General features: G+C 46.9%; 1 long non-coding RNA gene across 2 annotated transcripts in view; it reads right to left on the minus strand.

Moving 5' to 3' along the window:
- Positions 1–17,331, minus strand: part of LOC121155871 — a 166,236-nt gene that overhangs the window by 38,168 nt on the left and 110,737 nt on the right. Inside the window, exon 1 of one of the 2 annotated variants that reach the window (XR_005883764.1) lies at positions 1,451–1,612. The exons of the other annotated variant lie outside the window; for it this stretch is intronic. This is a non-coding gene — a long non-coding RNA (uncharacterized LOC121155871). Of the gene's footprint in view, positions 1–1,450; positions 1,613–17,331 lie in introns of those variants that run through there. 2 annotated transcript variants of the gene reach the window in all.

The following is a 17,331-nucleotide window of genomic DNA, read 5'->3' on the forward strand; positions in this document are numbered from 1 at the left end:
ATTCTTTTTTTAAATAAAAGTCAGCTGGTGTCATTAAGGCCATTTAACATAATCTCCCACCAAATTCCACAATCTACTAGGGTATGTCCTAACGGAATGCTTTTCTAGACTCTCTTTGCATCCCTGTGGTGATGGAAAATTCATCAACCCCAGAGTTATACTTTCTATTATGTTGGAAAGACTTTTTTTTTTAAATTAAAATTGAAACTTTGCTCCTTATAATTTCTTCTCATTGGATGTATTGTACCAAGCACCAAAAAGGCAGTGGGAGCTGTCTGATCCAGCAAGAGAAAATATTTTATCACAGGGGTTGTTTAGAATTTCCAAAGGGCAATGCTAATAAAACCCAAAAAACCATCAGTTTCATGGTGTGTTTATCAATCGTCTTTTTAAAAATTGCATTTCATTTTATGACATCGTTTCATAGGTTCTGAGGTTCCCCCAACCCCTCTCCATGCCCTCCCCTCATGGTGGATTACTCCACCTTTCTGCAGTATTACAGTTCAAATCCAGTCTTGTTTCTTTCATTGCAAGCATGCACCAAGCATAGAGTCCAGCATCTTATTGTCCAGATCAATTTAACAGTTTCTTGGGGAGACCATCTCTGGTCTAAAGGCAGAGCTGGCAGAATATCGTTCTGACCAATTAAAAACCATAACATAATATCAACAACAGTTTACAACATTATGGGGTTAATTGACATGGTATTGAGTGACTGATATGTTAGGAAATGCAGATTCTTAACCATATCCTGTGACTGCTTCATTAACATTTCAATTTTAGTTTATATACAACCGGCTTCTATCCACCTTAATATCAATTGTCTTTAAACACCCTACAGACAACGCACCTGCGAAAACCTCTTATTACAGCTCAGTGGTCCTGGTTCTTAAACCACGGCAGCACAAGTCTTCCCCTCTGCCTCATGATGACGTGGTATGCTGAGGACAGCAGGTGTGGCTGCTTTTACCTGGCTTTTCCTCACACTCCTTCATCTGTCTTTTGCTGCCTCTGAACAAGTGCACTGAACAGACATCCATACCACTCACATCACCTTCAAGTCCCTGTTAGGCAAGGGTGGGACTCCCACTCTCGGAATGGGGCAGCTGCCATGGAGGACAGGGGAGTGTCAGGAGTGCTGCAATTGCAGCAACAACAGATGCCAGGAGAAGGGTGGTTAATCCAACCTTGAAGGGCTGGAGAGAAGAGGGTCAGAACAAATTTCCTAAGTGAAGCCAACCCATTGAATATATGCAACCTAGGGCAAGACAAAGCAACAGCTGCAAAGAGGGCAAATAGTGGAGGACTTGCAGACCAGGGATGGAAGCAGGGGGGAGCTGTAGGTGACAGAGGACGGGGCACAGCAGCATAAACGGCAGTGAGGAGGATAGGCTGGCAGCTCCATGCCTTTGAGAAGAAGCCCCACTTCTCTCAGCCACCATTTCCTCACCTGTAGGAGGATCAGATGGATGATGATGCAAGTAAAATGCTCAGTCCAGGGTCAAAGCATCAGTGGAATCTTCAATAAAACATCAGACACTGTAATCACTGCTGTGAAGGAACGAAGGTAGAAAGGAATGGAAGGAGGAATGAAGGGAGGGAGGGAAGATCATGCTGAGGAGACAAGTGGGGTCAGTCCAAGAAAGAAGAGAAGACACTGAGTGGAGATGTGATCAGGTTTGGTAAGATGACAACCTCTACAGCTTGAGAAGCCGGGGTGGCCGCTCACACCCATTCATCTGGGCCAGACAGTGTGGATCTCACTTAAATGCCTACTCTCCTATAACATGCTAACCAAGCCAAGTGCTGGAGGATGGGGATCCGCAGCTTCCTGGCATACTGCTGGTGGGAGTCAGAAGAGCTGAAACCACTGAGAAAAACAGTCTGGTGTTATCTTGGGAAATGACAAGACATACTCCCACCACAACACCCACCCCGGGCACATGCCAAAGGCAACTCACTTGCTCACTCATTCAGCCATTTCACAGATGTATCCTGAACATCTACAAAGATACTATGCCAGGCCTGGGGACAGGGTCTGGGGAAAGAGGGAAAAAAAGGGTCAGGCAGAAACCCTGTGACCCAAGAGAGAGAGAGACCAACAAGCAAATGCCATGGGGTAAACATCTGTCAGTGAGTCCTATGTTGAGATGAAATGGTAGACACAAAGAAGATGAGGACCTTGCCCTCTCTGACATTGCCACAGCCCAGGTCTCTGTTGCAGGAACACTAAACTCAGAGAGGATCACAGGTGTTCACCAGGTGCCTTGCTCGGAAGCTGGCTGACCTCAGGCAAGCTGTCTCTCTTGAACTCTACCTTCTTTATTATGTTTTAAATTCTTGCTTATGTTGGGTTGAAATGCAGAGAGACAGGGAGTCAGCAAGCGAGTTCTCCCATCTTTATTTCACTCCCCAAACACTGGTAACTGAAGCTAGACACCCAGAACTCAAGCTAGTCTCCCACATGGGTGACAGGGGCCAACCCATTGGAGCCATCTTCACCTGCTGCTCCCCAAGGTGGGCTTTAGCGGGAAGCAAAAATCCAAAACATAGCCAGAACTGTAACCCAGACACTGCCGTGTGGCATACAACACACCAAGCAGCGTCTTAAGCCCACATGGATCCTGTGCAGCATCTTAAGCCTCGCACCACACTCTCGTCATTCGGAAAAAAGAAAGAAAGAAAGAAAAAAGCCACAGATCATGTCAGAATTGAGCTGTCTGGGAAACTGGAATTGCTCATGCCTGGGAATGTTCTCACACTGACCATCTGGTGCTCCAGTGACCTGGAATAAGTGACGTTAGAGCTCCAGGAACCCACACTGATCGAAGGACAGGCTGGGATTTCAACCAGCGCCAGGGGCTGAAAACAACAGGAACTGAGCAGCAATTTACAAACCTAAGAGTGAAAGCAAAGGGTAGACAGTAAGGGGCACCTGAGCCCTGAGGATGTGCTATACTCCCTGAGCACCCATCCCCTCAACACTCATTACCTCCTCATGGCAGCTCTAAGAAATAGAAGGACTATTACCCAATGAGGCAGGTAAAAAAAAAAAAAAATGGAAGCACAAAGAGATGGAGCACTTAGCCAAGGTCACATGTCTGAACCTGAATCACTGGCTTCAGCCTGTATGCCCATGGCCCTGCCTTGGGATGCTTCAGGGTAGGAAGCCCAAGGGGAGGAAGGCAGTGGGTGGGAGCTGAAATGGAGTGGGCTGCTTTAAGAACTGCCTTGAGGCTGAGGAGGAGTGAGCCACACAGAAAGCCAAAGAGGAAACTCCCAGCAGGAAAGGAAGAATCAAAGAACTAGGGCAGAGGTCTCCAAGCTCAACTGCACCTGCATCCAATGTGTAGATATGGAGAAAATTAGTTCAGTAAAAGTAAATCATCTGCCCTAGGTCACAGAGGTAGAAGCTAGCGCTGCCACCTGTCCTGTGTGTGTTGGGCTCACTTTTACTGGTTCTGTACACCTGTTCCCCCATTTGCATCCTGTCAGAATGCTAACGGCCAGTGCTCAAGGCTCTCTTTCGTCCTACACCTGCCCTGGGGCAGTTAGAGCTGCTGAGCCCACAAAGACCCAGAGGGGTTGTGAGTTGAATTCCTGAAGCAGCCCTTAGCCAAAGCCCAAGAAAGCATGAGAGCCCTGCCTCTCCCAGTGGGGCAGACTTAGAGGGCATTACCCATACCATAGGGCCCTGGTGGGGTCAGCAAGAGGCTGCAATTTGTGGAAATTATTCCATCCCAGCTCAAGAGAAACGTTTGTGGTTCAAGTCAGCCTGATCCCTTGTTTGGCTTTTCCCCTGTCTCCCCTGTCCCATTTCTATCAATCCAGCCCTCCTCTTTCCTGGAAACATACATTCAATTATTGCACTACATTTCTGGTCCCACAGTCTGTTTCAGGGCCCCTGACACAGGCCACCACTGAGCCTGTGCACCACGACCCTACCCTTCTAGAAGCCGCTGCTCCTTCCCCCAGGGAGGTGACTGTCCACCCCATCCCTCACCCACCACCTGGATGCACCCCACAGCTTCCCCTTTACAAGTGCCAGGGTTCTTGCTTCCAGCCAGAACTCCCACTTCTGAGCAAGGTCTAGGGTGAGCAGGCCCAGGCCTAACCTTGCTGTTCCCAAACTTAAGCAAGCCCAGACACGGCCCACCTCCCAGGGCGTGGGACAGTGGTTTGTGAAGTCAGAGGCGGTTGTGGGGCCCTGTTGGGGCTTGTGGGTGGTACTGAGCCAGATATGTGAGCCATCAACCCTGCTGCGTCTGTGGTGAGAGAACCAGACAGGCCATCCCCAGGGACGTGCACCAAGTCCATAAATCAAGGCACAGTGCAGCACGGAAGGCGAGGTCTTGGGCTAGCTTGTCTGGTAAGACCTGAGTCACAGGGCGTAAGGTCCAGCTACCCAACAGGCATCAAGGCAAATTTCTCTCCTACAGTTTCAAAATGGGGAGTGGACTACTGATTCCTGCCCTGCCTCCTGCCTCCTACAAAGCTCTTGTCTTATACCTAGACCAGGATTCTAAGTACAGGTGTGCATAAGGTGCACAATGTGAAAATCTTCATTTAAAAGGTGAGACGGTGAACAGACACAAGCATGGGCTGCCACACAGAGAGAAGTACCTGCTGCAAGTGGGCAATAGGCAAGTGGAAGCAGAGAATGCAGCCCAGTACCTCGTACAGTGGCAGGGAGAACTCTTCCCAATTATTGGACTCTTAGAAGAGCAGGTGCTGGGCTGGGTGGTGCCCTTTCAGGCACAAAACTATCTGACAGTTGTGTAGCACCACAACAGTCCATGTGGAGCTTAACATACACATACATTCTTTCTTGGCACCTTTCCACCCAGGTCCCAGACGGAGCAGATGAATCCCACAAAAGGGAACATTTTGATTGACAAATAGAAGAGAATTACACATGGAGAGAGGGTGGCTGTTGACTTCCAGGTCAGTGATCCTAAATTAGCTGCTCACCTATTCCATGCCAGACTGGCTATGACTCACAATGAAAAGATGCGGGAAGACCCCAGCATCCCTTGAAGAAGGTTGATTCACAGTTCTCCCAACCATGCCCATGTGGACTCACGTTCCAGACTTACATCACCAAGCCATTGATCCCGTTGTGTGGGGTTTCCCTGACTGGTCCCGCTAGCACTCAAAAGGGACAGGTGGGAAAGGTTAACAGTGAACATCCACCTTAGAGGGGTATTTGAGGCTTAAATGAGATAAAATAAGTAGAGTGCTGTGGTGCTTACTGTTGCTCATATTATCTCTATGTAAGTAATATGATAATAGTAATAAAATACATGATTAGTATATGTAAACATGCCAAATATAGTATATATAAATAGTATATATTAGTAATATGATTAATATGTGTTATATATGTAATATGTATAATAGGTAAAATAATTTCTTTATAGCCAAAAGTTTGGAAAACAACCAGAATCTACATGTAGAAATACAATTATATAACCTCTAAACTCATATCTGTAATGACAGGAAAATATTCAAAGTCCTGGGATGAAGATTACAGCTCCTTAAATTATTTGTTCAGGAAGGAAGAGGGGTGCTAGTCTGGAGGACAGAAATGGCCACCTTTGCCACATCAGTTAGAAATCAGATGATGGAGAGGACAGTGCCACAGGCTCTTCCTTCCATTTCCTCCCTTTTCTCAGAAGAGAGCAGGTGGCAACAGGCCACTTCGCTTGTGGAGCTGAGTGGGAAGGTTTCCAAGGAGGGGGATCCCCTAGAGCCAAGCACAGAGGCCACACTCAGTGTCACAGGTTCGTCCAAGACAGGCGCCCCCTGGCCTCTGCTAGGTCACAGTGTTCAGGGTCGCTGGATCCCACGGTGCAGTGAAGTTTGCCAAGGCTCTTGCCTCCCCCGCCCAACAGCAGGCATGTGCTCTTCCTCTCCCTGGGAAGACAGCTGGAGACAATCCTTCCCTCCCCACCTCCCAGCTTCCTCGCTTTCCTTCCTGCCTGCCTTTGTTAACTTCCTAGGAAAGGAAGGAAGGTGAACTAGGTAACACCTTCTCAAGGTTACATGGCGTAATTCTGATAAAAGAAAGGAAAAAAGTTCTCCTTCCTTGACTAGCTCCAACTTCAACTATGAGGGCGCCTCGCGAAAGTTCATGGACAGGGCGCATTGTGAAAAAGCTATATACATGGATTAAAAAAAAACTTTCTGAAGCAAAACAAACTCATCTTTTCATTTGTCACAAACGTTTTGAAGTATGCTTTTACAAGCATATTTGCATGTTCCTGTGCTTTTTATTATACCCTCCAGCACCCAGCCCCCCCCCTCCACACACACATGCCTATGTATGCAGGGAGTACATGTGTACATGTGCCTGGTGATATACAGGGTCTGCTCCCAAATTTTCTCAGTGGACAACGTATCTTGAGGTTCATCCCCACATTAGAACATGAGGGACTTTCTTTATTGATTTCTTCTTTTTTACATTCACATAATTTCTAATCAGCATGATAAACTCCAATAAAGCAACATGGCTGCTTGCATTTATAGAGAAACGTTCCCTGGCTAAGTGCGAACTTGTGCAGACAGCTTCTAGAAGACATTCGCTCTAAGCCTCACCATAGTGGATCATTTCACTTGCAAATCTGAACCCTCCATCCTCAATTTGCTTTAACTCCCATTCACTGAGCGGAACCTGTATGGATTGCTAGGACCCAGTTTGTTCCAGGGTTCCAGGCTATTCTTTCTGTCTCAGCTGACGCCTGGTTGAGCAACACAAGACACAAGCCATCCAGTGCTGCTTCATTCATGTGAGGAGTTGCTTCAGGCTGGCATGCTTACTGGCCTGGCTGATGATCTGTTGGGGCACATTTGCAGCATAGTCCTTGGGTCTGAGACAAGTAAATCTGCCAGGCCCAGGACTAGCAAGTCTCTATATATAGTTTATTTAGTCAGTCCTAAACTGGTGGCACTTATAGCCAGTGCGGCAATGGGTAGCCTTGAACACACCTTGCTTTCAAATTGTCTATAGTCATCCCCCAGCACCTGTGAGGTGTGAGCTCCAGGACCCTAACAGATGCCAAAATCCTTGATGCTTATATATCCATGTAAACTACATACAACCTTCCATGTTCTGCAAATCATTACTAGATGACTTATGACACTGAATACAATGTGAGTGCTATGATTAGGAAATCGTAACAAGAAAAAAAAAGGTCTGCGTTCAGTAGAGACACAAATGATTTTTTTCAAGGATTTCGGATGTGCAGTTGGTTGAATGCATGGATGTGGAACCAGAGGACTTGCAAGGACTGTGTCTATAACTGAAGTTTCGTGCTGGGCCCAAGGACAGATAGGATCATAGTTTTGTGGGATTTGTTCAAATTGCTTGTCATAATGACATCTCAACAGGACAGGCATATGGCACAGAGTTTAAGATGCCCACATCCCATACTGTAGTACCTGAGCGTGAGTCCTGGCTTGGCTTCTTCTAGCTTCTTGACGAGGTACAGCCTGGGATGCGGCCGGTGATGATGGCTCAACTACCTGAGTGCCTACCACCCACATAGCAGACCTCAGTTGAGATTCTCATTCCTGGCTTTCACCTGGCCAGCCCTAATTTTTGCAGGCATTTGGGGTATGCATCAGTAGATGGAAGATCTCCCTCACTCTTTCTCTTTCTAAATTTCAAATGATTTGTTTTTTTTTTTTAAAGTTATCAGGATAAAAAAAATACTGTGTCACTTATACTCTCACCAATAATGCCTAAGAAGAAACTTATTTCTAAAAGTTTAAAATAGGAACAGTTCTGCCACCAACACCCATTGCCTGGGCCTCTAGCCATATGCCAGGCATTATGCTGGGTACATTGCCTGTCTTTACTGACTGCATGTCCACCCATCCCTTTTGAGGTGGTTACTGGTCTTCCTAGCATCAAGAGGGAAACTCCAGGTTCATTCACAGGGAATCATATGTCTCCCCTTTGCACCCTCTCTCCTTCTGCTAGTCTACCTACAAGTCAAGGATCCAGGTATTCTGAAACCAACCCCCCACCACTCAAAAAAATGTAAGAAACCTTACTGTGGCATTTGTGGAACACTTAATTATGCCAGACACATCATTTCACTTAATCCTCCCAGCAGCCTCATGGGACGAGCTCTGCCATGGCCCTCTATTTTTAGTAACGGGAAAAATTAAAGGCTGGAGAGACAGGAGCCCTTGGGCCCAAGGTCACATGCTGAGCACACAGCAGCTCAGGGCTCAAACCCAGGCAGTCTAACTGCAGAACTCAAGCCCTTCCCAACACCACCCAGAGGTCACAGCTTAGAAGCTTCTAGAACACACACACCTTGGCTATCACTTGCCAAATCCTTGATCTGCAGCTGAAGAAACCTAAGGTGTAGAAAAGTTCAGATGACATGGGGACAGGGGTCTTTTTTGTGACCAACTCCCAAAGTGTGCTGTGCTGTCACATAAGAACTGTGACATCCTCTGCCCTGGACAGCTAACCATAATTTAGACAATGGGTCCAGGAGGAAGGTTTGGCTGGTTCCAGACAGACAAGAAGGATGGTGTAAATATTGTTCAAATCCAATTGGCAAGAAGCAACATCTGGTCAGGATGCCTGGCAAGTTAAGGCAGCAAGGATCTGGGTTCTTCTCCATACTTGCTACCATTTATCATAATAAGAAAAACCTAGCATTTTCTCAGCAGCTGTTAGGTCTCAGGCACTATAATTATCATTGGTTTGATCCTTAAAATAGCCCACAGCTTAGAGAGTTAGGTGACTTGTATGATGTCGATCAGTTAGTTGCTGAACCAGGACTCGAACTCAGATTATTATTATTATTTTTAATAATAAAACCCATGATTTGTAGAGGTGGGATGGTTCAGTGGTCAGAAATTATCTTTGGAGTTTGACAAACAGGATCTCGGACTTAGCACTTGATGAGCCAGGAGAAATTACTCCACTTCCCTTTCCATAAGATGAGAAATAATACCTGGGGCTGGTGCAGTGGTACACCATGCTAAGCCCCTGCCTGCTGCACCAGCATCCCACATGAGTGTTGGCTCCAACAGCTCCTAATCCAGCTCCCTGCTTATGGTAGTGTAGAATGTCTCAAGTCCTTGTGACCATGCACCTGTGTGGGATATTTGGAGGGAGTTCTTGGCTCCCGGCTTCAGACCTGCCCAATTCTGGCTGTCACAGTTAATTGGGAAGTGAACCAGAGGATGGAAGAACTGTTTCTCTCTGTCTCTCCCTCTCTTTCTGTCACTTTGACATTCCAAGTAGAATAAATAAGTCTTTTTTTTTTTAAAGAAAAAAATAGGAAATATCCTTTATCTTGGGAGGAATCACACACTCACAAAAGGTGGAGGCAATCCAGGTTAGCAAATGGATCAACACAATGTGGAATATCTACACCATGCAATATTAGCCAGCCTTCAACAAGAAGAAAATTTAGGTTCAAGCGCCATCATAAATGAAATGAGAGGGTCCTGCATGAAGTGACAGCGGGCAGTCACGAAAAGACAGACAGTGCTGCCTGACTTCTCTCCTGTAGGTCGCCAGATCAGTCAGACTCACAGGCACAGAACAGTGGAGGAGTGGGCAGGAGTGAGATCTCAGCAAGTGCAGAGTTCAGTGTGGACCAATGAGAAGTGCTCTGCGGCCAGCGGTGCTGGAGCCCTGATGTGACTGTAATCAACATCACGGACACTGGAAATCCTTTACAGTGGCAAAATCTGTGTTACACATATTTTACACAAATCAAAAAGAGAACAAGGAACAGCCAGCCAGCCGAGGAGCTCACAGGCCCACGTTCCATACTGGAGGAAGCTGAATGCAATCCCCAGCCCTGGCAGCTCACTCCAGCTTCTCACTCACAATGACCCCCAGAAGCAGCTGGCTGGGACTCAGTTACTGGGAATGCTGCCACCCATGCTGGGCTCTGGGTGGTGATTTGGGGAGTGAACCAGCAGACAGGCAATTCTCTTCCTCTGCCTTTCACATAAAAACAAAATTTTTACAAATTGTTTTAAGAAAATAAGAGTAACAGTGCCTGTTTGGAGGAGTTGAGTATTGACAGCAATCATGCTCCCAAAGTGCCTGGCCCAGGCCCAGTCCCGAGGAGATGACGCTTGTCCTTGTCACCTGAGTGTCTGCCCCTGGACCCAGGAATACCAGGGTCTCCCCATCTAGCAAGGGACAAAGGTCCCTACTGTCATGTCTACCTTACCACATGGTTGTGAGGAACAACTGAGATGTCCTGGGCAGAAAGACTGCTGACCAGTGTCCCAGGTGCCTCTGGCAGCTAACTTTGCTTCCATTTTATCTTTGTGCTTCATATTTATCCCATCCCAGTGCTGTCACCTTCACGCATCCAGCCCCTCTCCCTCAGCCCCCTCTCCTGCCTTGGAGACTTCCAACAAGAGCTCATGCTCATGTCCCCATCCAGCACCCAGCACGGTGCCAGCACACACCCAGAGTGTCGCCCCATCTCCCCACCCAGCACCCAGCACGGTGCCAGCACACACCCAGAGTGTCGCCCCATCTCCCCATCCAGCACCCAGCACGGTGCCAGCACACACCCAGAGTGTCGCCCCATCTCCCCATCCAGCACCCAGCACGGTGCCAGCACACACCCAGAGTGTCGCCCCAGTTTGGCCGCTGTCAGTGAAGTCCAGGGAACTAAAGCACCCTCCAGGAGACTGTAGCCAAGAGCTTTGGTCTGGTTTTAGAGCGGGGTCCCTGCCTAGCTACTAACTGCAACTCACCCAGTTAGAGTCTAATTGTCCACCACCACCACCCACCCCACCCCAAACACCCCAAGGTGCAAATAAAGTGCCATAGATCAGCAGAAATTGCTCTCTGGGGGAGGGAGGGTAAGGAAGTGAAGGAGTGATGATTCAAGGAAAGTCAGGGGAACTCCCAGGATCCTCCTGCAGAGAGGCGAGCTTAGGACACCACCCAGCTCAGCTCGTTCGTTGTTTTCACTTGTTCTTAGGACTGGCTTTGAGCTCCTGTTGACTCAGTGGCTCTCAGGATCTAACTCCAGAGTCCTCAAAAAAAGGAAAAAAAAAAAAAAAAAAACAAAAAGCACCAAACTACCGACCTGCTCCTGGAGGTAGAGATGGCCACTTGGCAGCAGGCCTCCCATGCTGCCTGTGTACACACATTGCACCAAGGGAGGTCTTGGAAGGTAAAATAACTTGCCCAAGGTGTGTGGGGTGAGGGAAGGATGTGAACATGCCAGACCAGATCCACAACCCACAGCCCATGCCAGGAGGGACTCTACAACCCTCCACTGACCCCAGGGCTAAGTGTTGAGGTCAAAGGAGGAACAAGGGCAGGCTCTCTGGAGCAGGCAGGTGATTATCAGACTAGAAGGTCAAGTACATTCCTCTAGGATGCTTTCCCTATGGCCAGAGCACCTAATTTTTGCACTGAACTTGCCCTGTCAACTCCAGAGTAGAAATATCACTTATTTGTCATTCTTCCCTTTGACTCACACTGACTCCACAGTAAGCCTTTCAGAAGGGGTGTTGATAAGACGCAGACAGGAGAAAGAAAAAGTGATGAGGCAGCCTACAAGGCTTCCTTAGTCACCAGTAAAGGAACAGGCTTGCCCAGACTGTCTGTGGTCAACAGGTGACTTCCTCCTTACCGGAGGAAAGAAAATGGCCACCACAGAGGCTCCCCGGCTTCCTGGTGAGTTCCGAGAGTCTCTGAGGCTTGCAGGAGATGTTGGGGGCAGTCAGCAAGGCGGGGTGACTGATGTCAGAGATACCTGCTGACGTGAAGCAGGGAAGGTTCGGGGTGTTTGAAAGCCCAGGGTCCAGTCATGAAGTCAAACTCAAGTGGCCTCACACTGGACTCAGCCTTCTTCCTGCTTGTAGAAGATTACACAAGGCCCAAGCGGCAGCCCTGGGGTCAAGTGAAAGGCAGGCAGCTCTGGGGCACACCCCAGAGCAATTTCTGGTCAGGCATTCCTGGCAATAGGGAGGGTGGGGGAGGCACCCACGCCTCTCCATGATGAAAGCTGAGAGAGAGAGAGCCCAGTGGTCCCCTGGGGCTGGGCAGTGCCTACAAGTGCGGTTTAGGGGCAGTGAGAGGTCTCCTTCTAAAAATATCTTCCTCCCCTTTCCTACTCTGGAAGCCAAAGTAGTAACATGCAACACTGACTCCCTTCGTGGGAGATGTGAGCAATCCTAGGAGATTTGGTTTAAAAATAAAATACCATTACGCACAAAACAGCTAGGGTGTTAGTCTAACTTGTCACCCTTGTCTTAGCATTTATCTACACCCCTATTTCAATCCAAAGGAGGATTTGAGATCATCACGTATGTATTTCTCAGATTAGCCAGCTAGGGGAGCCAGAACTTGTTCAATGAATACCTGGAGCTTTGGAGAAAACTTTTACTGCACCTTGGCCATTTCCCTCTTCTGCTCAAATGCCCCAGGAGCTTCCCACTGCACTGCAAATGGAGCCGGAAGTCAGCCTCTCGGCCCGCCCTGATGCTCACCTTCACCCCACGCCAGTCACCACTCTGATGCTTTCTGGTCCCACCTTTTCACACAAAAGCACCAAAACCCTTCAGTTACCTAGACTTGTTATAAGCCACCCTTTCGCCGACAGACTCTCCATCTTCACCCCTGCTTCCTTGCCATCATGCCATCATGCCATCATGCAGCCCTTGACCTGAAATGCTACCACTTTGATGGCCACCCTGATTGCATTATCTGTCCCCTTCCTTCATGGCATTTGCTACAGTTCTAACGCATGTGCCTAGTGTCAATCATCATTATTTGCACATTTTGCATTTATGAATTTGCTCCCTAAAATTTACCTTGCAACTCCAAAATCAATACAGAAATCACTGTCAAGGTTATTTGCAAATTGCTCAGAGCAGCAAAACAGTTGAGTCACCCGACGCACAACAGAGTGACATTGTAACATCTCCTTTTTGCTCTCAAATTCTCGACTGTCTTATAAACTATCAGTTGAGAGCCATGTTTTTCATATGTATATGCAATATACCTGACAAAGGAAATATGTGTGCTGGGTAAGAGCTGACCCAGTGTGATTGGTAAGGCTATTGGCCATACATCCAACGCTCATGAAATAACAATATACAGAATTACTTCAAAGAACATATGGAAAAATGGAGTTAAAACATACGTTTATTTGTGGCCAGGCCAGTGTTGTGGTACAATGGGTTAAGCGATTTGCCTAGCATGCCAGCCTCCCAGATGAGTGTTGGTTCTAGTCCTAGCTACTCCACTTCCCTGTTAATGCACCTTCTCAAAAGAGAGAAGTTTATTTTATGCAAAATTTTTTAATCCATGCGTAATTTTCCATTAGTGCTTTGAAGTTCACAAAAGCAGTTGTCTTTCAACACAAAAACCTATGCAGTTGATGCATTGATTGGTTTATGAAACCAGAGTCCAAGAGGAAGCTCATCCTGATTTTAGTCCTGTATTCACTAATTCAGTGCTTGCACGGATTCTAAAGAATGTAACAAATGTGAGTGATGAGAGTCATCTGCATTATTACTCACTTCTTAGTGCTGCCATAACAAACACAGCTCATGGAGAGACTGAAGTAGCAGAGACTGAGTTTCTCGTCATCCTGATGGCCTACAGCCTGCAGCGCAGGCTCATCGCACGGGCTCTGGGGAGGATGCTAGTGCGCCTCTTCCCAGTTGCTGGTGTACTTCCCACGGTCCTTAGTGCTCTTGACATTGCAGGTGCCTCTGCCTTGGACATCATGACCTGTGATCTTGTGTGTGTCTCTGTCTCTCTTCCCCTTTTCTTTCAAAGTTATCAGTCATACTAGATTCGTGGCCCAACATACACCTGTATGGCCTCATCTTAACTAATTATACTTACAAAGACCCTATTTCCAAATATGCTATGAAGTTCTCAGAAAGATGTGAATTTGGAAAAAGGACAATATTCAACCCAGCAATGCACACACACATTTACAAATTATTCATTTAATAACTTTTTCTCCAACTAGACTGTGAGCTCAATGAGGCAGAGGCATGGCTTTTTCTGATACCAAATCTGGCATAATATTTAACCAGAAGTATGGTTGTCTTCTTGGAACTGAACCTATGGGATGCATATAATCTGTTCTCTTTATATTAGTAAAATGGTTTGGTTTTTTTTAAGTATTTACTCAAGAGCTCAGCAAATATGTGTTGAAGAAAAGTGGATGAAAGAATAAAGTTCAAAGCTTAGAGAGCTGGAGACCTTTAAGGCAGCAAGTTTCAAAATCTGTGGAAGCTGCAGGCTGCTCAACTCCTTCCATCCATCAGGGCAGGTTGGGAAGAGGCAAGCGAGTGGACTGGAAGTGTCTCCACCTTCCTCTGCTCCACTTCAGCTAGCTATCCTGATTATAGCTGTTTTTTAGATATTCTGCTTCTATACAATATTATTTGTATAAGAAGTTGGATGGATTATTACAGTGTGGCATTCTAGCCTCCCATTTCACAGATGAGGCTATCAAGGTCCAGAGAGATGCTGAGGTCTGCTCCTGGACACCAGCCCGCCTTGGGAGAGGCAGGGCTAGGACTCTGGTATTTTGAGTTCATGTTCTTGAAGCTTTGCCTATACACTTACTCTCCGTCTAGCAATGGGAGTAGTTTGGAATTTGCCCTCCTCAGACCGTGTTTTTCTATCTTGAGCCATTTCAGGGAGAAGGAAACGGAGCCCATGGTATGTGCCCCTTCCCCATAGCTCTGAAAGGCCCTTTGTACCAAGCTCTGCAGCCATTCACAGGCCTATGTGAGGCAAAGCCATTAGCCTTCAGGTCACAATTCTGGCCTTCATCTCAAAGCTGAGATATTTTGGCCTCTCAGCTTTTAAATGCACTCTTTGCTTTCTTGGAGGCTAAAGAAGCAAAGCAAGGGAGGCCAGGCTTGGGAGGCCCTGCATGCAAAGGGGTCAGGCAGGGCTGTGGGAGGGAGGGGTCTGTTTTGCAGACCTGGCTGCGGAAGAAAACTATGTTGATTATCTCCCAGGGCCAGCTGCAGAAAGACCTTAGCTCGGCAGCAGATTATAAATAGCCTAGAATCCGCTTGCAGCCACTTGAAAACATGGATAGTTTTCTTTTGTTCTGTGTTAGAAGAACGGGGCTTTACAGCTATCCCAGGCCCCCTTTTCAAACACCCCCCTCTACAAAGAGCTATGATTTATGCCTTAGCACCATTACTGGGACCACAGATCATGCTGCCCTGACAAACAATGATTAATTCATTGCCAGGTTCCATGCAATAGGAGGCATTCCTTTGGAAACCCTCACTTTCATTCTGGCACAGACATGCTGCCCCGTGAGACCAAATGGGCAGTTTCACCACAAGTTCACTACCTTGGGACTCATCTAGTCCTCTCTGCCCTTGTGCGGGTGGGGCCTAGGGACAGACAGGGCAGGATGAGGGTTGCTGACCTGCAGGGCAGGAAGGGCAGATACTAGAGAGCAGTTAATCTGCGCTTGACGGTTGGCTGAGACACTTGGAAATGAAAAATCCAAGGACACTAGACCTCTTTATTGATACTTGAGTTCTTCAAGGAATCATGTCTAAATGCAAGGACCCTAAGGACCCTTGGCTCCTTGAATTCACTCATTAGGGTTTAAATTTGCAGGGCAGGTTGTGAGCAAAGCACTCTTCCCAATCTGCTCCCATCTTACCTTAACAGCTATCCTATTTGTTCTGTCTTTCTGGAATCAAATATAATGCCTGCTTGTTGTAGAAAAGTTTGACATTTTAGGAAAAATAGAAGAAAAAGATTCCATCCAAATCTCAATACACTGAAACAGCAATTTTTTAAAAAAGTATTTATTTTTATTGGAAAGGCAGATTTCACAAAGAGAAGGAGGAACAGAGAAAGGAGGAGATTTTGCATCTGCTGGTTCATTCCCCAAATGGCCACAGTGGTTGGAGCTGAGTTGATCTGGAGCCAGAAGCCAGAAGCTTCTTCTGGGTCTCCCATGAAGATACAAGGATCAAAGACTTGGGCCAACATTTGCTGCTTTCCAAAGGTATAAGCAGAGAGCTAGACTGGTATCGGAACAGCCAGGATTCAAACCAGTGCCAATATGACACGTCAATGCCACCAGCAAAATCTTAGCATGCTACATCACTGTGCAGGCCCCAAACAGCAGTGTTTTCATGAATATCCTTTCATATTTCCCTTATTGCATGTAATAGATAGTTACAATTTAACCTTTGTGGAATTATGTACAGTATTGAGTTCCTTGGGTTCTTGGCAGAAGTAGATGAAGCACCCAACTGGGTAATGAAGGAACTATTTATATAGCTGTAGGAAGAAATTAGGAAAACCAGCAAGGCACAGTGCAGAAAACCAAGACTAGCCAGAGGGGGAGGCTATTAGCATCCTTGGGGACTGTAGGACCAGGGAGGAAGCGTTCCTGCCACCCAGAGCCCATCAGGAACTGTGACTTCAGTAAAGACACAGTCAATCAAGCAAGCCAGTAGAGCATGAGCCAAAAGTATAACTCCCTCCCCTCCATCTCCTCCCACCCCTAAAGTCAATGATGCCTCCCACTGGCCAACCCAACCAGAGCTGGGGTGGGGAGCCCTGGAAGTCCATTGCAAATCCATTAATAGTACTCTACAGTGTAGCTAGGAGAAGCAAGCAGAGCAGCCTTTGTATCCATCATACTGCTGTGTCTATCCTTCAGTGGAGAAATTTCTAACTCAATACAGACTGACACATTTTCTAGCAGACCTTGTGTTATGTATGGTACTTTCTTTCACCAAATCCCCTGTTGGTGGACATGCAGGTACAGTGAACAGACTTAAATGTGCAAATTTTGTTCACTTAAGATGCATCTTTTTACACCTTTTTGAAGTCTGGTTTTTTTTTTTTTTGATATTAGGGTTCAGAGTTGATATGATTTGCCCCAGTCACACAGTGACAATGTGACTTTTTATGATCTTATCATGAACACAGAGTGCTTCTGAAACAGAAAAAGAAATAATAGGGGCTGACACCATAGCAGAGTAGGCTAATCCTTTACCTATGGTGCCAGCATCCCACATGGGCACAGATTCTAGTCCCAGCTGCTCCACTTTCCATCCAGCTCCCTGTTTGTGGGCTGGGAAAGCAGTGGAGGACAGCCCAAGGCCTTAGGCCCCTGCACCCATGTGGAGATCTGGAAAAAAACTCCTGGCTCCCAGCTTCAGACTGGTGCAGTTCTAGTCATTGTGACCATTTGGGGGAGTGAATCAGTGGATGGAAGATGTCTCTCTGTTTCTCCTTCTATTTCTGCAATTCTTCCAAACAAAATAAATAAATCTTTTCTAAAAGAGAACATTTAATTC

The sequence above is a fragment of the Ochotona curzoniae genome, unplaced genomic scaffold, assembly GCF_017591425.1.
Source record: "Ochotona curzoniae isolate NIBS_2020 unplaced genomic scaffold, NIBS_Ocur_1.0 contig_3190, whole genome shotgun sequence".
Taxonomy (NCBI): Eukaryota; Metazoa; Chordata; class Mammalia; order Lagomorpha; family Ochotonidae; genus Ochotona; species Ochotona curzoniae.